Source organism: Lagopus muta, chromosome 20, assembly GCF_023343835.1.
Source record: "Lagopus muta isolate bLagMut1 chromosome 20, bLagMut1 primary, whole genome shotgun sequence".
Classification (NCBI taxonomy): Eukaryota; Metazoa; Chordata; class Aves; order Galliformes; family Phasianidae; genus Lagopus; species Lagopus muta.
Window position 1 is genome coordinate 2,122,124 of NC_064452.1, and position 20,529 is coordinate 2,142,652.

The window sequence follows — 20,529 nt, forward strand, 5'->3', positions numbered from 1 at the left end:
TTGCCCTTCATTAACAGTTGTTGTCAGTGTTTTGCATAGATAGCTTTATAGCTCAGAGTAAGTGGAAAGTGTTGATTCTAATCATATCTGACACCACAATCTTCTGTGGAACAACACATGAGCTGAGAGTCCCGATGGGCTCCTGCAGGATACAATATTTATTATAGCTTGAGATCTGAGAGCTCCTAGCTACTGTTCAACTTACTACAGACCCACAAACCTCAGTGTCTGTGCTTGTGTTTTTCTAGCTTGCACAGAAATAATGCACTGTGCAGTGTTGGCAAAGAGGCATTGACATTTCTGTACTTTTTATACAGTGCTTAGAGAGGTAATTGTATGAATCTTAATGTTTTTATAAGTTAGTGTTGTATTACATGCTCATCTATTAATCTAAAGTGTTTGAAATGTTCTTAAAACGTTATTAGGTGGGCAAGTTAAAAGGCCATCCATTTGCAAATGAATTTTAGAGTCAAGATTTTTCATGCAGAGTTTTTGGTCAGGAAGTTGTCCAGTTTATGATAAGGAGGAGGCGCTCAGGGCATCAGCCCCTGTCCTCAGGGCTTCCTTTTGTCTTTCAGCCTCCTCTGCCTATCAAACACCCAGAGGCTTGATGTGCACAGCCCTGTAGCACGGCACCTGCCTCAGCATTGTGTTGTGTTGGTCATTTCAGAGTGACTAAATCTGTAGGTGTACGAAGCAATCTAGAAGAATGCTTTTTGGGGTTTACTCTTTTAAAGAGGCTTGGGAGTGGTGGGGCAGCTGCTGAGCGATGTCTCCTTGTTTCATACTGGCTCCTAATTTCTTTTTTTTTTTTTTTTTTTTTCAGTTCTCTTCATTAGAAGGCAAAAATGCACCAATTTTCACCATTGTTAATCCAAAATTAACTATTGTTCATTGGAGTGTAATATGGAGTGAGCAGAAGTGTGCCATCAGTTGAGAAATATGCCATATGAAACTGAGCTGGTGTGATAAAGTAGTCAGGTGTTTGGTGTGTCCTTAAAGTGGAGTTTAATACTTTGAGAGTGTGTTAATCACTGCCTCCTCACCGTCATCTTGCAGGAGTAGGGATGTCCTCTGTTGGAAATAAATATTTATATCTAGGTAGAAATACAGTCGGTTGATACGTACTTGTATATACATTTTATTGCCTCAGTGATGTAAGGAGTGAAAAAACAGATGGAAAATATTTTGTTTCTCTTAATTATCCAATGCTGTGAAATACCCTTCGGCTTGCTCTTGCCTTGGCTCCTCCCCCTGTCTTGGCCTCCATCCCTGGCGCGATCCCAGCCCATTTTTAATAGTTCTTTATCCACTGCTTGTGCTGCATTTAGCTTTCACTTTTCATTAGAACAAAAGCTAAATGGGGTGCTGGTTAGCAGCAGGGCTATGGGTGAAGAGCTGCAAAAAGCCAGAGCTGGTGCCAACAAGCAGCTGCTGCAGAGGGTGCCCAGCATGGGGTGAGCTGCACTGGGAGCAGGGTAAGGAGCCCTGGTGAGTCCCTGTCCTCAGCCTGTCCCCATCTGCAGGCACTGCTGAGTGCTGGGGATGGCCTGCCCAGGGCTGGCCTGCCATGACAAGGACACGGAGTGCTGGAGGGAGCATGTAAAGCCAAGTACTGCATGCACGTACATAAACCATGTGGTACTGTTCCCCTTGTAAAGGTGAAAACAAGCAGGTCACACTTAGTTAATGACAGAAAGCAGACTTGGGATTATTCACATCATTAGCACAGGATTTCTCCAGATAAGAGAAGTGGGATATGAGCCTCTACTGCCCCGAGGCTGTCTTTGGTTTGCTGCACGGGGCGTCGTCCTTTAAAATGGAGCAAGAACAGGGGAAAAGCAAAAGGTGGTAATATGTCTAACATATGGTTTTCTCTGGAGTTTGGCCACAGATTTTAAGGCCTTGGAGTGGATTCCTCAGGTCTTCATGTGCTATCCCAAAACCAACAGAAAAGCCTTTCCAAATATGATTTATAAGCTCTGTGATTGTAATAGTCCTTCTACCCAAAATCCCATGTCCCCTGGTCAAGTGGGGCGCAGGCCCTTCTTTTCCACAATCCCAACCTTGCTAAGTCTCTTTGCCTGGTGTTTCCCTCCTGCAGCAACAGGCAGCCATTTGTGTCTGATGTGCAGAGTAGCTGTGGGGCTGTCCAGCACAGCTGCTTTCCCTTGAGCCCACGTCTGCTCAGAGCGAGTGGGACCTCCATGCGCTCACTTACCCAGGCTTTTGTCCCAGATGCAGCTGGTCCTGGCTGTGCACAACCCACCTGTATTTCTGGATGATTCATAGAATTTGCTAGGCAGTGGCACAGAGACCCAGTGCTTGCTCATGAGTATCTGGTTGGGTTTGAGCATTAGTTTGATGACCAACTGCTGTCATGGTCTTCATTTTACTTTTCCATTTGCTGAGTTATGGTACCATTAATGAGAGAAAAATGCAGTGCAGGAAATGCACGCTTTGCAGTTCATTGCCTCTTGTTGTTAGGACTCTGGTTTCTGGTCCTGACTGTACCACTGCAGCAAACGAAGCCTGTGGGAAGATTGAAGCAGTAGAAGGCACAGATGCAGTAAGATCTTGCTAGCTTTTCACATCTTTAGCTGTATTATTGAGTGATTCACTTAGTGTTACACAGTTCAACCATCACTTAAAATATGCTCTGAAAGTACAACATTCTCTGAGTGTATTTGTGATTGAACCTTAAATTCTGTAATTGACCGTAGATCATCTACAAGGCTGTTTGTGTTCGTTGTGATATTTTTTTAACAAACTGAAAGTTGCCATGAAGGAGAGCAAAGGAGATGCTGTTGTGCTGGTCTTTGGTTTGTTTATGTGGTTCTTTTCTCCTTTTTGAGCCTTAAAAAAGCAAGTAACCAACCAACCAAGAAAACCAACCCAGCAACAAGCAATATGCAGTGAAAGATTTGCATGGAAGGACATTTTACCACTGAAGTTAGATAAAAAATTCACTATATCATAAGCGAACCATTTCCCCCTTGATTTGTGTCCAAAATATGAGGAAAAACATTGCAGATGCATTATGCATTTTACAAAAGAACATATGCATGCATTTAAATCATTTACATTTCATCTTTGCTTTCTCTTATTTTTAACCCATATTATGGTGAGTGACAGCATGTTTGGAAAACTGAGGCTGAAAGCGGAGCTTAAACTTTCATGCTCAATAAGCTGAACTGCAAGCAGTGCTTCACTATTTCATGATTTTATTTCAAAGTTTTGCTCTCTCCACTGAAACATGTGACCAAAACTTTGGGAGTCTGTGGGTTGTAAAAAAGATGATGTGTGCATGGTACGTGCTGGTCCTACAGAGCCTGCAAAGCAGGAGTTCGTCCTTGCTGAAGGAAAATACGTAAGCATGTGCCTAAAGATGTTCTGAATCAGGGCTCAGTGAGGCTATTAGTGGTTCAGTTGCTAGTATCGAGCCCTCTTCATATGCTATAAGATCCTTTTCAGTATGGGGATGAGGAAGGCAGCAGCTTTGTGATGCAGCACCCCAGCATGGCTGGTTTCCAGCACTGCCCTGCTGTGCATTCAGGCAGGAGCTTCTGACTGCCCTGCTTACATAGCTGGTAGGTGAAAAAGAGTTGGAATCGTGGATGTGGTGTTTTGGTGATGGCATCAGCAAGCACCACTTCCCCCATTGCTATGAGCGGACAAATAGAAGTCAGCTCTGCTGCCCTAACTGTAGCATTTAATCACACTTCAGTGCAAGACCCTGCATGCCATGGAGTGCTGAACGTGTGCTGTGCAGCAGTGCGGTGTGCGAGGAGTGCTGATACGTGTGCTGGCTGGCAGCCTGCGGGCAGGTGAGTGTGGGCACACAGCCGTGTGCAGGCAGTGCTCAGTGCTGCCCTGTGGCCTTCCCTGCACTCTGGCCCATGCTCTCCTGCTGTGGCTCCTTGCAGAGCTGTTCGGAAGCCTCAACACCAGCATCGCCAGCTCTGATGGGAACAGCAGCACCGTGCTAGGACGAGGGGTTCAGTGAGAGTGGCATCTGTGGAAGTTTTGTGTTTGATAACATAGATGTTAAAGTTAGATGTTTACACACCTCCTGACAGCTTGTAGAGATTTTTCTTCGTTGTTCTCACCTTCTTGTGAAGAGTCAAACTCAAGAGTTCTGAGTGACTTTTTGTAGTAAAGGATTGACTTGTAATTGTGGGCGTGATTGGGAGGACCTGTAACTTGCTTGTGTATCCATCCCTCCGCTCTTAAAGCCAGGACGTGAAAGTAGAGAGGTTAAAAAGATATTGCTGATACTGAAGCAATTATATTTGGAGAACATACACTTTGGTTTTACGTCTCTGGCTCTAAAAGGTGACATTTCCCCTGTTTGTCATTTAATTTAACATTCTATATATTTTTAAACGGCTGTATGATTTGAAATCTCCAGATGCAATGCTTTATGCTAAATGAGGTTGACAGTTCAGTGATGTGGAAGGCCATTATCTCACCTTTGTGCTTCTAAACTATAGCCACTTGCTTTTGCCTGTTCATAATGCATTTATTGCATTACAGCATAGGAATTTTTAACACCTATTGAAAGCATTAATTAAGTATGCCATACTGATGAGCACTTTGAGATGAGCAAAAAGCCAGAGCCGATCATGTTCTTCAAGTTTGTTTTTCTCCTGTTGCTTGCAGTGGGAGTCATTACATGACTGATGAGCTCCAGTAATACATCTGGGCTGGAATATTCTGTGTTACATATTTCTGTAATCTCAAATTTCACCATGGGCAACAATTACCTGTATTAACTATCATGTGCTGAGGCGATATCTTTAACGTGGCACTGCAGGATGAGTGCCTGGTGGCCCTGTGGCAGCTGGCTGAGATGCTGCCTGGGGGATTGAGGACTTCCAGGCCACACCACAGGAAGGCCACAGGGTTTTCAAGCGCACAGTCAAGTGATTTCTGTAAGTTCTCTGGTCACTCACGTTATGGCTGTTGTATCCTAAAACACTGTGATTTGGTTTTAAAAAAAAAAAAAGAGAAGTAGTAACATTGTAGAGGTTGGATTTGTAATTATAAACAATACATACGTTCTTATCTGATGTTTAATTATTAGTGAAAGGAATTTAATGTATTTTCACAAACTTGACATGTAAATACCTGCATAAAGCCTCAGCAGCTAGGAGTATAAAGTGATACATTTTTTGTTCTAAAGAGTCCAAGATGTTCCATTTTGATGTTTGGGGATTGATGGGATCCCATTCCCATAAACTGGCATCCCTCTAGGAATGTACCATTTCCATATGTTTTGTCCCCTGAGAGGGGAGTTGGCTCCCTGTCCTCAGATTATCATGAGGTAAAGCGACAGGATAAGGGGTACCTGTGGAAATAAAGCCCATTTCCCCAGCTGCCCTCCATGGTGAGTGAGCCCCACTGGCTGCAGTGCCTCTCTATAAACCAGTGAACCAGAATTCAGACTTTTGTATCCTGTGGTTGTTGTCCTGAGTCAGCAGGTCTCCTATCAAGGCATTTTTCTATAAACATGGAAAATGGATAATCATTACTTTGTCTGTTAGAGCTCAGTAATACAAGAATAGGTCATAAAAATGTCACTTGTGTCTTAAAACCTAACCAGCTAGAAACTCTCCCTCTTGTCTAGTGCGGCCTGCAGTGCCTTTGATCACCTTTTTCTCCTCTTCCTCAGTACCCCAGCTAACTTCATAGTTTTTCCCTTTTTCCTTTGCCATTGTGACAGTGCTCTGCTGCAGATTACAGCTGTGCTCAGACTCCATAAGGTTTATATGATTAGTCAGCATTTGGTTTCCATATATAGCAAAAGTGCGTCTGGAGAAAATATTCTTATACATATTTCCAGGCAGTAGGATCAAAGAGCTCTCTAGGTTCTCAGTTTTAATTTATCTCTTCATGCACGTTGTATAAGGAACATCAAAAAGAATCCGTGTTTGCAGGAGGGAAGGGAGGGAGCCCTTTGCTGTGTAGCTCTGGGAGCGCCGCTCTCCCAGGCCAGTTCAAATCCTAGCCTTTGTCCTCCATGGCATTGCTGAGATGCAGACTTGGTTTTTCCTGCCTCCATGTTTTGTGCAGGCAGGATTCCTTTCTCGTCTTGAGTCCTGTGACCTTTCCCATTCTTGTTACCCCAGTGCTCCTTTGGCCCCGACTGAGCTCCCCTTCCTCCATTGGGGCTTTTCCCTTGGCTCTCCATCCTCACGTTGGCTCCTCTCCTGTTGTAGCACATGCCAGGTTCATGTGGTTGTATCTAATCCTTTGAATGCTTGTTCCATCTCACTTTTTTATCTCAGTAATTATTCCTCGTACTCATAATATCTCTCAGTATTTGCTTCTACTCAAGAAACTCATCCTCCAGGTGTCAGCTCCTAAACCACACCAGGCCTCTCTGAGATTGCATCTGCTCGGATGTGTGCCAGGTAACCCACCATGCTGGGAGGGACTCTGCCATGAGCTGGGGGGGGCTGTGTTATTGTGTTGGGTGCTCTATTCATGTCAAGTTTTCTCTCACCTCAATTAGATCCTTTTTTTTCTGTACCTTTTATTGAAATTGTAAAGCAACAATTTGTAAACTTTTGTGGTTTTGAAGCACATGGCAGCATGGGTGCTGCTGGGGGCAGGCATACATTGTAGTTATTAAATAAGCAGCATACTTGAATCCTACCAATCCCTGCAGTGTTTTTCTATGAGATAATGTTCTGAAATATTACTGTGCATAATAAGCCAAGACATGTGAGTCTTTTTTACATCACATTTTTAGAAAAGTCTTTTTTTTCTGCTGATAGAAGATCTGCATTAAAAAAATGTAATGGTTTGATTTCAGTCATCTACTCAGCATTTCTAAGCTACTTGCCAAACGATCCCAGGTGTGGGATTGCAGCAGGTAATTTCCTGCGCTGTATTTGTGCGGATGATTTTCTGTGTTAGAAGATGATATCGGCTCACCTGGCCTCTCAGTGACAGAGAAATCCTTTGTTTATTCATTTAGTAGGCAGATTAACCCTAATGAATATGGCTTCCTGGAAATAGATACAGGGGACAATAGCAAAGTGAGGAGTGGGGAGAAATGGGGCAAATTCCCTTTTCTTTCTTCACTTGTAAATAATGGTAGCTTTCATGGCAAAGTGTTTTAAATGAGAAAGGAACGTGAAATATGTCAACCAGAAATTCTTGATTTTAAACAAAATGCTTTCTTTTATGGCTCAGGACAGCGCTGGGGATTTCATAGCGAGGTAGAGGATGTGAGAGCATGTTTCATGTGGTTGCTGTTCGCTCTTTTGTGGAACCTGTTAGGTTTTGCATTTTGTGAATTAGTAGTTAACAGTAGACTCTTCCTTCCAAATGTATTGTGAGTTTTATGAGGTGAATAGAGAAAGGTGTTAACCGTAATGCCTTAAATTACTTCCGTCTATTTCTTTTTGTTTCTTAGGAGAAATAAGTCTGGATGGACATGGCAACAAGTGCTCTGTGTGTGCTGTCTGAGCAGCTGTTCTACAGAAGAAAGCTGCGTTCAGACAAGGGTCACGCTGTGTTGGTTTTTTTTCCCAGTCATTCTCTTGCCGTGAGTTGACGCAAAGCTTCTTGCAGGCGTTTCGTACAGCACTGCTCGCTGTGCTCAGATGTGTGTCCTCTGCGCTCTGTCCGAGGCGGACAAAAGGCTGCGCCATCATCAGTTCCATTTAAATAAATGGGTGGGTTCTCCAGTGCTGCTGATGTGACACTGGATTATAGTTCCTAACCGAGTTGGAATCTGCCTGGAAAGGTGGTCAGCGTGCACGCAGAGCCCTGTGAAGCTGGGGGAAAGATGGTCCCTGACTTGGTGGGGTGTAAATCAGGCTGAGCAGTTCACATTGTGGTGTCGCACGCTGTGGTATCGCTCCGTCTGGTAGAGCGGCGTGACTGAATTATTCAAGCTCAGAGTGAATAATGCAGTGATGAATTAAGTTGTGTGCGTGTTAGTGTATGTTTTTATGTATACATATTGAATAGCTCATACTTTAAATGAGGGGAAAACACTGTAGTTTGCTAATTCAGATCGCTGCTACAAGCTACTGGTCGAAGTGTAGACATAAGTACAATGAATGGTTTTGCTATGTTTGTGAGAGGAGCGATTTCTTGCATTTTTATGTGACTGGTACTTGAGATACATTATTCCCAAGACATGAATGTGTAGACACAGATGTGAAAATCTCTTAACTTCCAGCCAAACTTTTCCAGATCTTATCACTGTAATTTATTCTTTACTCTCTGTAGACTAGAAAAATGTCTTCTTTCACATAACTTTATACATTGGAGGAAAAGGAAAGTTCTCTCCTACCACATGCAAAGTGTTGAAGATAGGATACTGTTGGCTTTACCGTGCTGACTTTTGTAGTCGCCTGTAAAAACTCCAGAGCCTCAGAAGGGAAGTGAAAAACCAGAATTTACCTTTCCATGAAGAATAAAAGTTTCCATTGTTTCTGAGTTACGTTGCTGAAAGTATAAATGTGCAGGAACAGATAATTTTTTGGAAGTATACATTTGTACGTGTGTGTGTGTGTGTGTGTATGGGGCGGCAATAAATTACAAATGAATTTGTTTGCTTTGTGTGGCGATTGTTTCATCCTTCTTAAAACTACTATTTATGTAACCTTTAACCAAGCGGAGAGTAGCCAAAGCATTGTCAGGAGTGAGGATTGTTTTTCTGGCTGGTGCTCATAACAACTCAGAGCTGAGCAGTTGTGTGGCACTGCCTGTGCTCGCAGTGAGCAGTAACTGAGCATGTTGAAATGAGGACAACATGCCAGTGTTTTTCTTTTCTGCATGTTAAAGATCAAAATAGACGTGTGTCATATTAGATGTCATTAGAATAGAGCTTGTGATAACTAAATAATAGATTTAATGCTGACTCAATATCTTCAAAGATGTCGGCACAGTTGCAGAAGAACGGTGCAAATTGCCTTTTGAAACATGTAGACTGTCTGCATTAGCAGGGTTTTTTTTTTTCCCTTTAGCAAAAACCAAAGGACAACAGTCATTATACGATTCTGTACTTTAAGTATTTTCATAATCCAACATAAATTGGCCCACCCAAGGATTATGTCTGTCTTATAAGGATGTGTTTATATAGTCATTGGGTGAAAGATTGCAGAAGTTGAACCACTAGTTTTGAAAGCTGAGCCAGACCAGGAAAAATCAGGATACAATTTGGCACTTATGGAGACTAAATGATTTCCTTTTTAGCTGCTGATTTCTACTGGGAAATGTATCCTTGGACTGAAAATTGCATCCGGAAAAATGTTTATGTAGTGTTTTTCAAATGACTGATTATTCCTCTAACCTTTAACACGCACTGTGTGTGATTTTTGTTCCTTATTAACTCTTTCACAACCAAAGGAATGATTTCCTTCGCTGTAAGTAAAATTGAGTGTATATTTCACATCATGCAATATTTTAATGCTGTAATGACACAAAAGAAGACAAGCCAGGGATTTTATTGAGTTGGTAGCACTGGGAAATCCGGCTCATCTTCTCTGTCAGGCTTTCCTGGAAGACGTGTATCCTCACACAGCAGCGAGTCAGACAGAGCACGATGACATTTTATCCTGATTACTGCAGAGAAGGAGAGCAAAAATGTTCTGAACATACCATTAGGTGCAGTTTTCTGGTGGCAGGGGGAGATTTCCCCATGGCTTGTGTCTGAAACAGGGGGAACGTGCTGCCAACTACTGGCTGTCACTTGCTGCTGAGTGCTGTGAATTAATTCAGGGTGGGCTTGGGGTTTGTTTTTGGGGTTTACTGATTGGTGCAGCCTTAACAGAATGGGCAGTTCCAGAGTAGCTCCACAGATAAATGCTGTTTGGAGTGAAATTGACTTCAGTGGTGTCGTCTTCACATAAGGGTATGCCAGAGCTCACTGTGATCCCTCTAGCGGGTATCTTTGTGCAGAGCCTATTTATGTTTGGTTTTCTCCTGCATCCAGAACCTCCGTGATGCAGGATGTGAATCTGCCTGCTGGCTGTTGTAATCCTTGCCTGGGCTGGGTTCAAGCTGCTGACTGTGCTGCCCATAGCAGAGCGAGGAAGCTGCTGGTGACCTCGTGAAGCCACGTGTTATTAAAAGGCATTCCAGGCAGTGAGCATGGAGTGAATCCCATGCTAACAAATGAGCGTGTCTACAACATTGTTTCATTGTGGCCCAGCTGTCTGTAAGTCATGTGTTTTTCTATGTAAAAACATGCAGAATTTCAAGATAAATAGAACTAGTTTCTGTAAAATATATCACCCAGCCCATCACAAGCAAGGTACTCAGTAAAAATCGCTAGAGTGGAAATGGGGACCTAAGACAAGCATAGCAAAGATGGTCTTATAATGGCTGTTCCTGATGGTCTCATCTGAAAGGACAGGTTTGTATCCTGAGAGAGGAAGCAGAGTTGGAGAGAAATGAAATCCCAGTCCCTCAGATCCCAGTGAGTTCAGGCAGAGATGTCTGCTTCTGCAGCCTCGCCAGGCGCCATGCCGATAGCACTGATGGTCACAGGGTGATTGTCCTTCTGACATCCACTGGGGAGTAGGTGGTGAAAAACAAAAGCTGGCATTCCTCGTGGCAGCAGTGGTCATTGTTCCTGCCCTGGTGGGGTTAAGTGGAATGCCTGGCAGCTGCCATTTTCTTTGATTTCTCCTGGTTCTTTTTGATCACTTCTCGTAGCTTTGTTTTCATGCACATCAGGGAAGATCTGCATTTATAAGCAATCAGAGGATGCAGCCCTGCTTGCTTCAGATGTCTTTTACCAGGAGCAGCAATTCCCAGGCAGTCCCTTTCATTTGAGGTAATAATGGTTTTAGGAAATACACAGAATGTATAACAGTCAAATGTCTTTTAACCACCTATTGATGGAGCGAAATTCGGCAGATGACAGGGGGACCTTTCATTTTATTTCTGAAGTCTAAATAGCTTGACAGCTGTGCAGAGTCCCCTGAATTTACGAGAGCTGAATGTTGGGGTTTGGGGTTTTTTTCATGTGGAACCCAGCAGAGACTCTGACGGAAACTGTTGACCCTTCTTTGTGCTGTTTCTTTACTGTCTCGTCAAACATCTGGAAAACAGCATGTTTGCAGTCATTTCACAACATAATTCTGCATTTACATCATGTGTTATCTGGTAAAAGTTTTCTTGTTTTTTCAAGGGGAAAATAAAAAAAAAAAAAAAAAAGGGAAAAGAAAAATCAGCAACTTGAAGGCTGCCGTAAGGTCAAGTGGTGATGGTGGATGCTGCCTGTACTGAACATATGTTTAACTCAGAAAAGCTAAGGCAGTTCCCAAAAATTTGGTAACCATTAGAGTACTTCCTAAGTCAGTTCCGGATGTCAGGCCCTAGGTGGAGGGGGATGGGGCCGTGCTGAGCGTTGTATGGCTTTCCACGAAAGGGATTTGGTCTGGCAGCCGATGCAGCCAAGGAGCAAATCACGCAAGGCAGAGCTAGACAGGAAACGCTTCTGAAAGTGCTGTTTTGAGAGAGGATCATGAGATCAGGCAAGAAGCTGTGAACTTTACATGCAACCAAGGGCAGATAGCATTGCACTAGCCACCTGAGGGCTTAGAAATAAGAAAGGAAATTAAAGGATCATTTAAGTGGAGTGGGACCAGACAACTTAAATGACAATTTTCATCTTTGAGAAAGGAACACTGAAGTATATTGAATTCTTTGAAGTGAAGTAGTGCAATTGAATATTTCTGTTACATTCCATGCTCTGATTTAGCAGCTCTTCTAATACAACTCATCTCTGACTTTACTGAACCACCTATTTATAGTACTAACAGATTGTTGGTCTCCCTGGACCGAATGCTGTGTGCTCCTTTTAACAATCTGAAGTTACTTAGGTAACTCCTAAGTTAAAAACACATTAATTAATAAGCATAGGTAGCAGATTTTTTTATTGTTACTTTGATTAACGTAAAGTAGTCAATGTTTTTAGGTTGCTCACAGTAACCCCTTTAAATGTAACAAACTTGGGTGTGAGCCTAGAATCACTTAGTAGTTCATGACGAGTGAACAGCAAAGGTTGTATCTCTTTCCTTGCCATCCATTTGGGATTCAGCCTACTCAGGATTAAGCCTTAGTGTCAAAGCTGCTCTGTACCTGTGGTTCTCTGCTGCTTGTGGAAAGGCTCAGCAGGGAGGGGTCAGAGCAGTGTGGTTCCTGCTGCTCTGGGTCCTGAGGAAGCCAGCCAGTACCTGGCAGAGCCCGTGCCTGATGGGGCCCTTGGAAAGCGGTGAAGCATACTGATGCTAATGCACGTGGTCATTATCCTTCCTTAATTTAAATCAGAGTTAAACCTAGAATCCGTAACCACATTAAAATGCTGTGTGAGATACAGAAATGGGGATGCTGTGGCTGTACACCCCACCACAGAATTACCAGGGAGTGAGGCGCACGAATGGCAGCAGAGCTGAAAGGTTTGGCCACGTAGCATTTGCAGGTGCCCTTCTTCTCCTCCCAGTTAAAACCAAAGACAATTTATACAGTCAAAAACATCAAGAAAATTAGTAAACAACAGTAAATCTGTTTTGTTGGTTCAGGATTGTGGAAGGATTTAAGGCTCAGCTTGAGCACAGGAGGCTGGGCACTGGGTGGGTGTGATTGCTGGATGCTGCTGAGCTGGGGAAGTAGGCGCGGTGCAAGATTCTTTTTGTGTGATCTTTCCTTCTATGGCCATAATCGTTTATCTACACGGGCCAGGTTTCCAGGTACCATAGAGATGACTCTTAACAAGGAAAAAATTGTGGATGGCTGCAATTGTGGTTTTGGAAAAGCTTGCTCTGGGATTTTTGTTTAACAGCTATTGGATACGAGGATGCTTAGTTTGCTAATTTGGATGCCAATACTTAGTATGGTTTTACAGCTCTCAGTTATTTCATAGTGGTGCTGGCATTCAAACTACTTGGGAAAAAGCAGAAAGGTTTTGGGTGTGCATTCAGGATTTTTTCTGTGATGTGTTTGGCAAGCGTGGATGTGTTTTTGGGATTTTGTACAATTCTAAGGAATAATAATGACTATTGAAATACTAATTGTTTCTATAGTTGGAACCTCAGGCAGTAGTTTGAAAGAGATCAGATGCAGGTTGAACGCTGTGAGTGAGGATACTGTGTGCTGATATTTTCCTTCTAAGATGGCAACAGCTTAAGAGTTTTGCTTGTAAATAACCTTTAAAAACAAAAGAATAATAAAGGAAGTGTCCTGGGAATAAGTCATCCTGCAGCGATTTCTCTTTCCACTTCTTTTGGTTTTATTACACGTGGATCTTCCTCTCCAAAAATTGTAGGTCTGCAGCACAAGGTGTCCATTACTGAGTTTTTTTTTCCTTGAGCGCTTTCTAGTAGGAAGTAGAGGTGAAATTCTCTGTATGAGCTGAACCAAGCACAAAGGTGGTGGCACATTTCCTCTTTATCAATAACCCTTCACACAGCCAGAACCATCTGTGCGCAGGAGGCTTTTAAACGATCGCTCTGAATGCAAGTCCCGCGGAGCCTGGAAGGTAGTGATGGTTCACTGCCTTGCTGTTTTTATGTAGGCCGTTCTTCCTTGAGGCCACTAAGCCCTCAGGTTTCTCCAAGCCTTTAGTGGTCTGCACTTCGCTGTTATTCTTTCCCTGAGAGTGCTGATTAGTGACTTGCGGTATGGATGCTGATTTATCGCAGCCCAGAGTTGCCCCTTGGGGGCTGAGCAGAAACACTCATGAAGGAGCCCTGATTAAAAAGAGTGGTAATGAAGACAAATGTTTCAGAGGGAGTCAAGAGCAAACCAGGCCTTGGCATTCCCACTGTTCCTCTGAGCTTTTGGAGAGGAGGTAACAGTGGCCAAAGGAAATATTTCCCCCTTGTTGTTTATTTCTCATGGCACTGGAAAAATTTTTCTTTTCCTCCTGGGTGTTCTAACTCTCACTTGTTAACTGCTTTTCATGCAGGGTTGCAATTAACCCTTGGCAGATACTTACCATGTTCCCTTTATATTCACTCTATACATAAAGAAGTTTTTATGTTTTGACCTGTTAACCATTTTAAGATTCTTTAAACTTGACAGTTTCATCTAATTTCTCACATCATTAAATTGTACTTTATTTTCCAACAGTCCGTTCACATGAGGTTTGGTGTTTGTTTGATATCTTTAATCATCTTTTTTTCTCCAACTACCTTCTTTAATAAGGAAAAGGAATGACAACAAGTAATGCTTACAGGCAAGTTTTAAATGAGAGAGAGGTCAGAAAGTTCCTATCTCGCGTTGGGTGCGTAACTCAGGCCAGATTTCAGAAGCATATTGGTAGGTGCTGGATGGTGCAGTGTTTCTGCTAAGTAGAAATTCAAAACAAAAATCAACATAATGCTTTTACTCTCTTTTGGATTTGGGGTGTTCTTGTGGTCTTTTGAGTTCCGTGGGATTTTTCATTTTTAGAGATCAGCATGGGCTGTAATTGGTGTACGAACTGAAAAGCTGAGTGCGTAGAAAAACATTCCATGGCTTTATTGGCTCTTGCACTGTGCATACAGGAATTAGGTAGGCCTGTTACAGTCCATCCTAATCTCCTGCTGTTGTGCCAGGTTTGTGCTTGCATGAAGGGTACCCATCCACCAAGGAAGGGTTTATCAGAGAAGTGCAGTGCTGTCGTGCCCCGGGGAGGCTGTGCTGTCTGCTCTCCATCCAGCTGGAGTGCAGGAGGAGGTTCCTGCATAGGGTGACAGGGAGATTTGGGCTGGAGGGGCTCCGAGGTCTGTGAGCCCATGTCCTGCTGGGAGCATCAGCTGCTGTTCACACTGGGCTCTGAAAGGCATACGAATGGTGCTTTGCATTCAACAGGAGTTTCAGAGTACTTTCCAAACATTAACGAGCTGTCGTGCAAAATTTTATCTCGCTCTTTGCCTTAGAATAGTGTTTGAAGCTATTCTGCAGAAGGTTTGTTTCTCCTTCTAAACTAGTGTGGCAAAGAAACAGTTCATCCAGGGAACGAGCAGGGAGAAGGGCTTTCCCTGATTGACTAGCCTTGGTCATGATGCACCTAAAAGGTCAGAGATTGTTTTGAGAAAGTATTTTAAAGGATAGGTCTGTGTTTTCTCTCTGTCTGAGAATCTACTTAGAACTTGCATGGTAGTGCTTGTAGTGTTAAATAAACTTACTGTACAAAGGCATCTACAGCTACTGTTCAGTTTCATACTTCAAAAATGTTAGAATTTTTCTGCACTAGGTCTGAAAAATGAAAGAAGATTCTTTAATATCATTTTGTGGAACATCTTTGTTTTATGGTAGTGACAGAGGATGAAACAACTCCAGGACAGGTGAAAGATCGTGTGTGATCTGCTGCTAACTTAACTGAATTGCTCCACAGTGGTGTGGGATTCAGGAAATGCTGGTTGTGTGTCTAAAGGAAAAGTGTGAGTCTTTTGACACTGACAGTTGTTGAGTGTAAATGGGAGCTGTATGTAGTTAGCAGTGTCTGGAACATTGGATGTTCCCAGCAACTGGTGCACACTTGATGGCACCAGCCTTTGTCTTTGAGCCATTGCACTGCTCAGAATTTTGGAAATTTTTGTTTCTAATTCTGATTAACTTGTGGGTGTTGTAGAGCTAGTTTGGGGCTGGCATTGCTGCACTAGTCAGACTGCATCACCATCAGCTGCCCACTAATTATCAGGAAATTTATAGCTGCATTAGGTAAATGTCACTTCACTGCAGTGGCCTGGAATAAGAGTGTTTTCTGCTCTGAATTAGCACCATCGGCACGTCTCACTGAGAGTCTATCCAAGCAAGCTAAGGGCTTTATTTATGCACAAGCATATTAGGGTTTTAAGAAAGGGTAGCTGAAAGATGTTGCATTGCTTTTTTTGAACCATAACGTCTCTCCATCACAAATGTGTATTAATTTATTCATTATGCATAATCACATGTAAAGTGTTTAAAACTGATTTGCTAATTTGAGAATGACAAGATCTGCGTTCAACAAAGTAACATACTTGCTGTGCAAGAAGTCTTCAGAAAGATAATACAGAACAGTGATTATTTGGTCTGCTTTCCTGCTGGTAAAATTCTTTGTTGGGTGATACAACACTGCTGGGAATACAGACAAGTGTTCTCAGAAGTTGTGGAGTGAAGAAATGTCTGTGGGATTGCTGTCTGTGCACCAGTGAGTCCAACAGGCATTGACTCAGCTTTGGGCAAATCATCACCACGACTTTGAGGTGTGGATGCAGGATCACAGTTATCTGTCCTGATGCACCATCTTCTCTCTTTGAAAAGCTGAAGGATTTTCTAAATCCCTAATTTCTAGAGAGCTGTAAAGAGAATATTTGGCCTTTCATTTGTGTTGTCGCTTGCTTGCACCTTTAGAGTAATAAAATTCAAATGGACAGAACTGGTGTAGTTTTTTGCTGTTTCTGCTCAGTGATAACCTGAAATTATGCATATTTTACATTGGTTTAAGGTATCTTTCCAAAACACTTCCTTATTTATATCTCCTTACACAGATAATGCTTGCCTGGAATTTTCTTTTCTTGCTTTATAAGATCACTTTTATCCATTGAGCCACAAAGCATTTTCTCAATGTTTGGGTGTTACCTGTGCAGCAAAGGCACTGCACGCTGCTGTTGCATAGCAGATTCACTGTAGTTGATTGCAACGTTGAAGAGATTTAAAGGAAGTTGCTGTCCATTGTTGAGCACTTGGCATCTCTTCTAGTTTTATTCCTGTTGCTTTTACAGTTCAAAGTGATAGAGATGAGACAAAGCTCGCATACTGAATTCAGCGGGCCTTTCTTCTAGGTTAGTGACACAAGCATTGGCACAGGCCAACTGAACCACTTACATCAAAAGGATCTTTTTATTAGATAAGAGCAGATACTTACACATCGTAGTGAGTATAATTTGTGCAAAAGACAGTTCTGCCTGAAGGTCTATTCCATGATTGTATTGGAGTTGCTTCCCTTTGTTCTCCATAAAATGCAAAACCCCACAACCTCCCTGCTGCCATGGCTCCCAGCTCCAGCATGCAGTGAAGAAATGAAATTCTGGGAGTCAGTTTGGTCTGAAACAGGAGCAGCAGGGCCTCATCTGTGTGGGTGCTGGGCTGGGTGAGCTGCAGCAAATGGCACAGCCGTGTGTGTGTGCAGCAGGGCCTCGTCTGCGAGAGTGAATTAATCAACAGCCAGCCTGCTCCTGCATAAAACTTTTATACCTCTACTTTTCTCTAAGAAATGACCTGATGCAATTAGGTACATTACAGTAGTATGAATTTATAACAAATATAAATATAATGTGGCATTTGTATATTACATGATTTAAAGTATCCTTATGTTGTAATTTGGAGGTATTATGACAAATGCTGACTGGGTAAAAGATGCTTTTCCCTCTAAATTTAATCTGATTCTTCACCTGGTGAATGTATTTATTATTGGTTTGATCCAAGCAGAATGGATTAAATAACTCCTCGTGCAAGACAAAAGCATTTCTGATGATAGTGACTTGTTGCTAGCTTTTAACATGTTTCGTGTAGCTCTGCTGGGTATTAAATAGAACACTTTCAAATATATTATACAGTATGCCGAGAACATACATAATTTTGAGCAATTTTACTGACAGTTGCATTTTTATGGGCGTTATGGAAGTGAATGATGGTTTTCACATCCTGGGGAGGCCGGCCTTTGGTTACACAGAGCCGCTGTTACCATTGCATTCCTGATGGAAGTGCAACCTCAGAACTTGTGCTGAGCAGAGCTGGCAGCTGACCTCTGTCCTCCGTCACCTGTGCTGGGGCTGCTCCTTGCCCCTCATCCCATTGCCCCATTTCACTCCTAGGTGTGAGCTGCAGCATTTCCTCCCCCCCAGCTCTTAAATCCTCACTAACTGCCTTGGCACAGTGCAAGACAGAGTGCTTGTAATGGGGTGAAGCTGCGTGCTTGCTGTCATGGAGTCTGTGCTTCTCCTTCCCATTTAGAGCAGCCATTCCAGCCGCGTTCAGCTCTCTCCGTGAGGTGAGGACTTTTGTCCTTATTTGTTGTTATGCAATATTGTGCTGCTTTCAGTGAAGGAAAGGGAAAAAATTGTCTGCCAATATGACTGTGATTTTTGGATGATTTATTCTGTACTTCTTCTGAATAACCTAACTTTGACATTATTTGTGAACTCCAAGCCTTGCTTGCGTTGTTCTTGCTAGTAGAAAACATAGCAAGGATGTAGTAGGTAATTGAACCCAGATGCACCGAGGGCTGCTCAGCCAGACTGTTATTTTAGCCTACACTAGTAGGTTTTTTAATACGAGTTTGACCTTACTTTGAAACATTCTCAAAATACCATTCTTTAATATCAATTTATATACTCCTGCTTTAAGATGGGGTAGAGTCACTTGAAAAAGTAATGAAACACTTTCTACCTGTTAATATAGGAGATACAGAGTGAGTTTTGGAGTTAGTTTGTGTACCTAAGGAACAAGGTTTACACGCTGCCTCTCTAATTGGAGCAGTACTGTGTGTCTGTAGTGGGTCGGTACCATCAGGGAAAGGCTGTTGGTCAGTCTGACCTGTGCCAGGTATGTGTGCCCACTCTGCCATGGGAGGGCCTTAGATGCACAGTGCTACAGAGATTTACCAACAGGCCGTCCCAGTAAGTCATTAAACAGAGTTTAATAACTGTGGTACATATTCATCTTAATTATTTTTAATGGGAGGTAAATGTTTAGTGTATGTGTTCTGAGAGGTTAAGCTGCCTTAGTTAAACAGCTTAGAAGTGCATTCCTGAGTTTCCCCCCAGAAGAGTCTGACTCCCAGAATGGTGGTTTGGTTCTGACATACATGTAATGTACTTTCCATATCCAAACTGTATTTTTCTAAGGGAGGAGCTGTGAGCAGCAGTGCAGAGCGGAGCTGTAGTTCCTTCTTCAATACAGGCTTTGTCAGCAACAACTGAGCACAAAAACCTTGGGTATAATTAAATTTCCTGTGAAGATAGCATGTTTTTTCTGCTTAAACAGAACTGGTTTTCATTCGTTACTGCTCTGGTCAGGTGGAACCGGGGTTGTTACCTTAATAACTTGGCTGTCTAGTTGTTCTTTGTGAAGTGATGGCAGCAACTTGCTGTGGTTGTGCATCAGTAGCTGGAGCTGAAGTGATAAATAAACAAGACTTTGGGGTAGATCTTGAAGTTGAATTCTTAAATTGATTAATCTTCTCAATTTCACTCCAGCATAGTGATTAATTCCCGTAGCTGCTGGTTGTGGAGCACAGTGGGTGCTTGCACGATACCCAAACCGAGCGGGCTGCAGCTATACTGAATTCCTGCCCACGTCCTGCTGCCATCAGCTTCACACCGGGTTCCTCAGCTCCGTGTGAGCGCGGGGCTGCGAGCGGCTGCTGGTGGCAAACTGCTTCCAACCTGGTTGGCTTTGGGCAGTGCAGCTTAAAATATAGAAGGTGAGAAATTAAAAACGGTTTGGCGTTTTTCTTTCTGTTCTCTTATCAGAAATGTTCATTCAGACTATAACAACTGTTAGAACAAGATAGCAACTTCAGGCCAGCTGTCAAATGTTTACCATTATCAAACCTCTCCCTAGGGGAAGATGCGACTTTGGCTCGCCTCACCGGCAGTAATTTAATTTTTCCTTCGTTCTGACTCGGAAATGGCAGCATTTTTCAAAGCTTCCTCCCACTGATGGCTGAAATTTTCCTTGTGAAATGATTTCCACCAGTCTTGAATCTTTCTTGCTTCTGCCGTCTTCACCTTTACTGATGGTTCTGCAACTCATCACCAGCTATGCAAACTGACAGTTCACATCCTGGGGCAGCAGCCGGGTCTGGCCTGCAGAAAGGAGCAGCCTGACCAAATTTACGCTCACAAGATCTCTTAATTCACAAAAGCATTTGCTCTAGTTCCTGTTCTCTGCTGCAGGGTCTTTTGGGGGGGCGAGCAGGAGAGCGTTCAGAGGGGAGAGAGGCACTCTTCACACTCTGCTGAGTACACAGGCTTTGAGATGAAAAACAGACGGAAAGAGACATTTCCAGCCATCTTGCTGATCTATGCAGGGGTTCACTGAACTGTGCAGCGTAGCACCAGACCCATGTATCATTTAATGTGCTAATTTCTTCTTTTTTTTTTTTGACTGAAGGAGTTTTTCACATTGTCAACAAACACATTAAAATTAAAAGTGGAAGCAGTTAAAAGAACCTAAGATGTAAATTCAGTACTCACCGGTTACCCCCTCCTTTGACATCCAGAGCTATGGAGAGATCTGCTTAGTTTTGAGAAGCCTCTGACAAATGAGAATAGTCAGAATAAGTTTTCTGTTTGGTCTGAACTGCACGTAACATCATGAGGTTTTTTTTTTTCCCCTCACAAGCTGAAACACATGCCATATGCTTGCCCAAATGCTTTCCCTTCTTGCACTTCCAGACAGATAGCAAACTTTTGTTACATTCTTCTCACAGGGAAATATTTTGTTCCTCCTCCCCTGCAGCCACCCAGGGCAGTCAGCAGCTGAGGAAAGTGACGCTTCCCCGAGGTCCGGCCGCAGCGCTCTGTA

At 42.9% G+C, this 20,529-nt stretch overlaps 1 protein-coding gene across 18 annotated transcripts in view; it reads left to right on the forward strand.

Annotated features, from left to right (window-relative positions):
* Positions 1-20,529, forward strand: part of BCAS3 (BCAS3 microtubule associated cell migration factor) — a 302,474-nt gene that overhangs the window by 146,919 nt on the left and 135,026 nt on the right. Inside the window, exon 25 of one of the 18 annotated variants that reach the window (XR_007380784.1) lies at positions 827-1,223. The exons of the other annotated variants lie outside the window; for them this stretch is intronic. The gene's annotated coding sequence lies outside the window, so the exon portion shown is untranslated. Of the gene's footprint in view, positions 1-826; positions 1,224-20,529 lie in introns of those variants that run through there. 18 annotated transcript variants of the gene reach the window in all.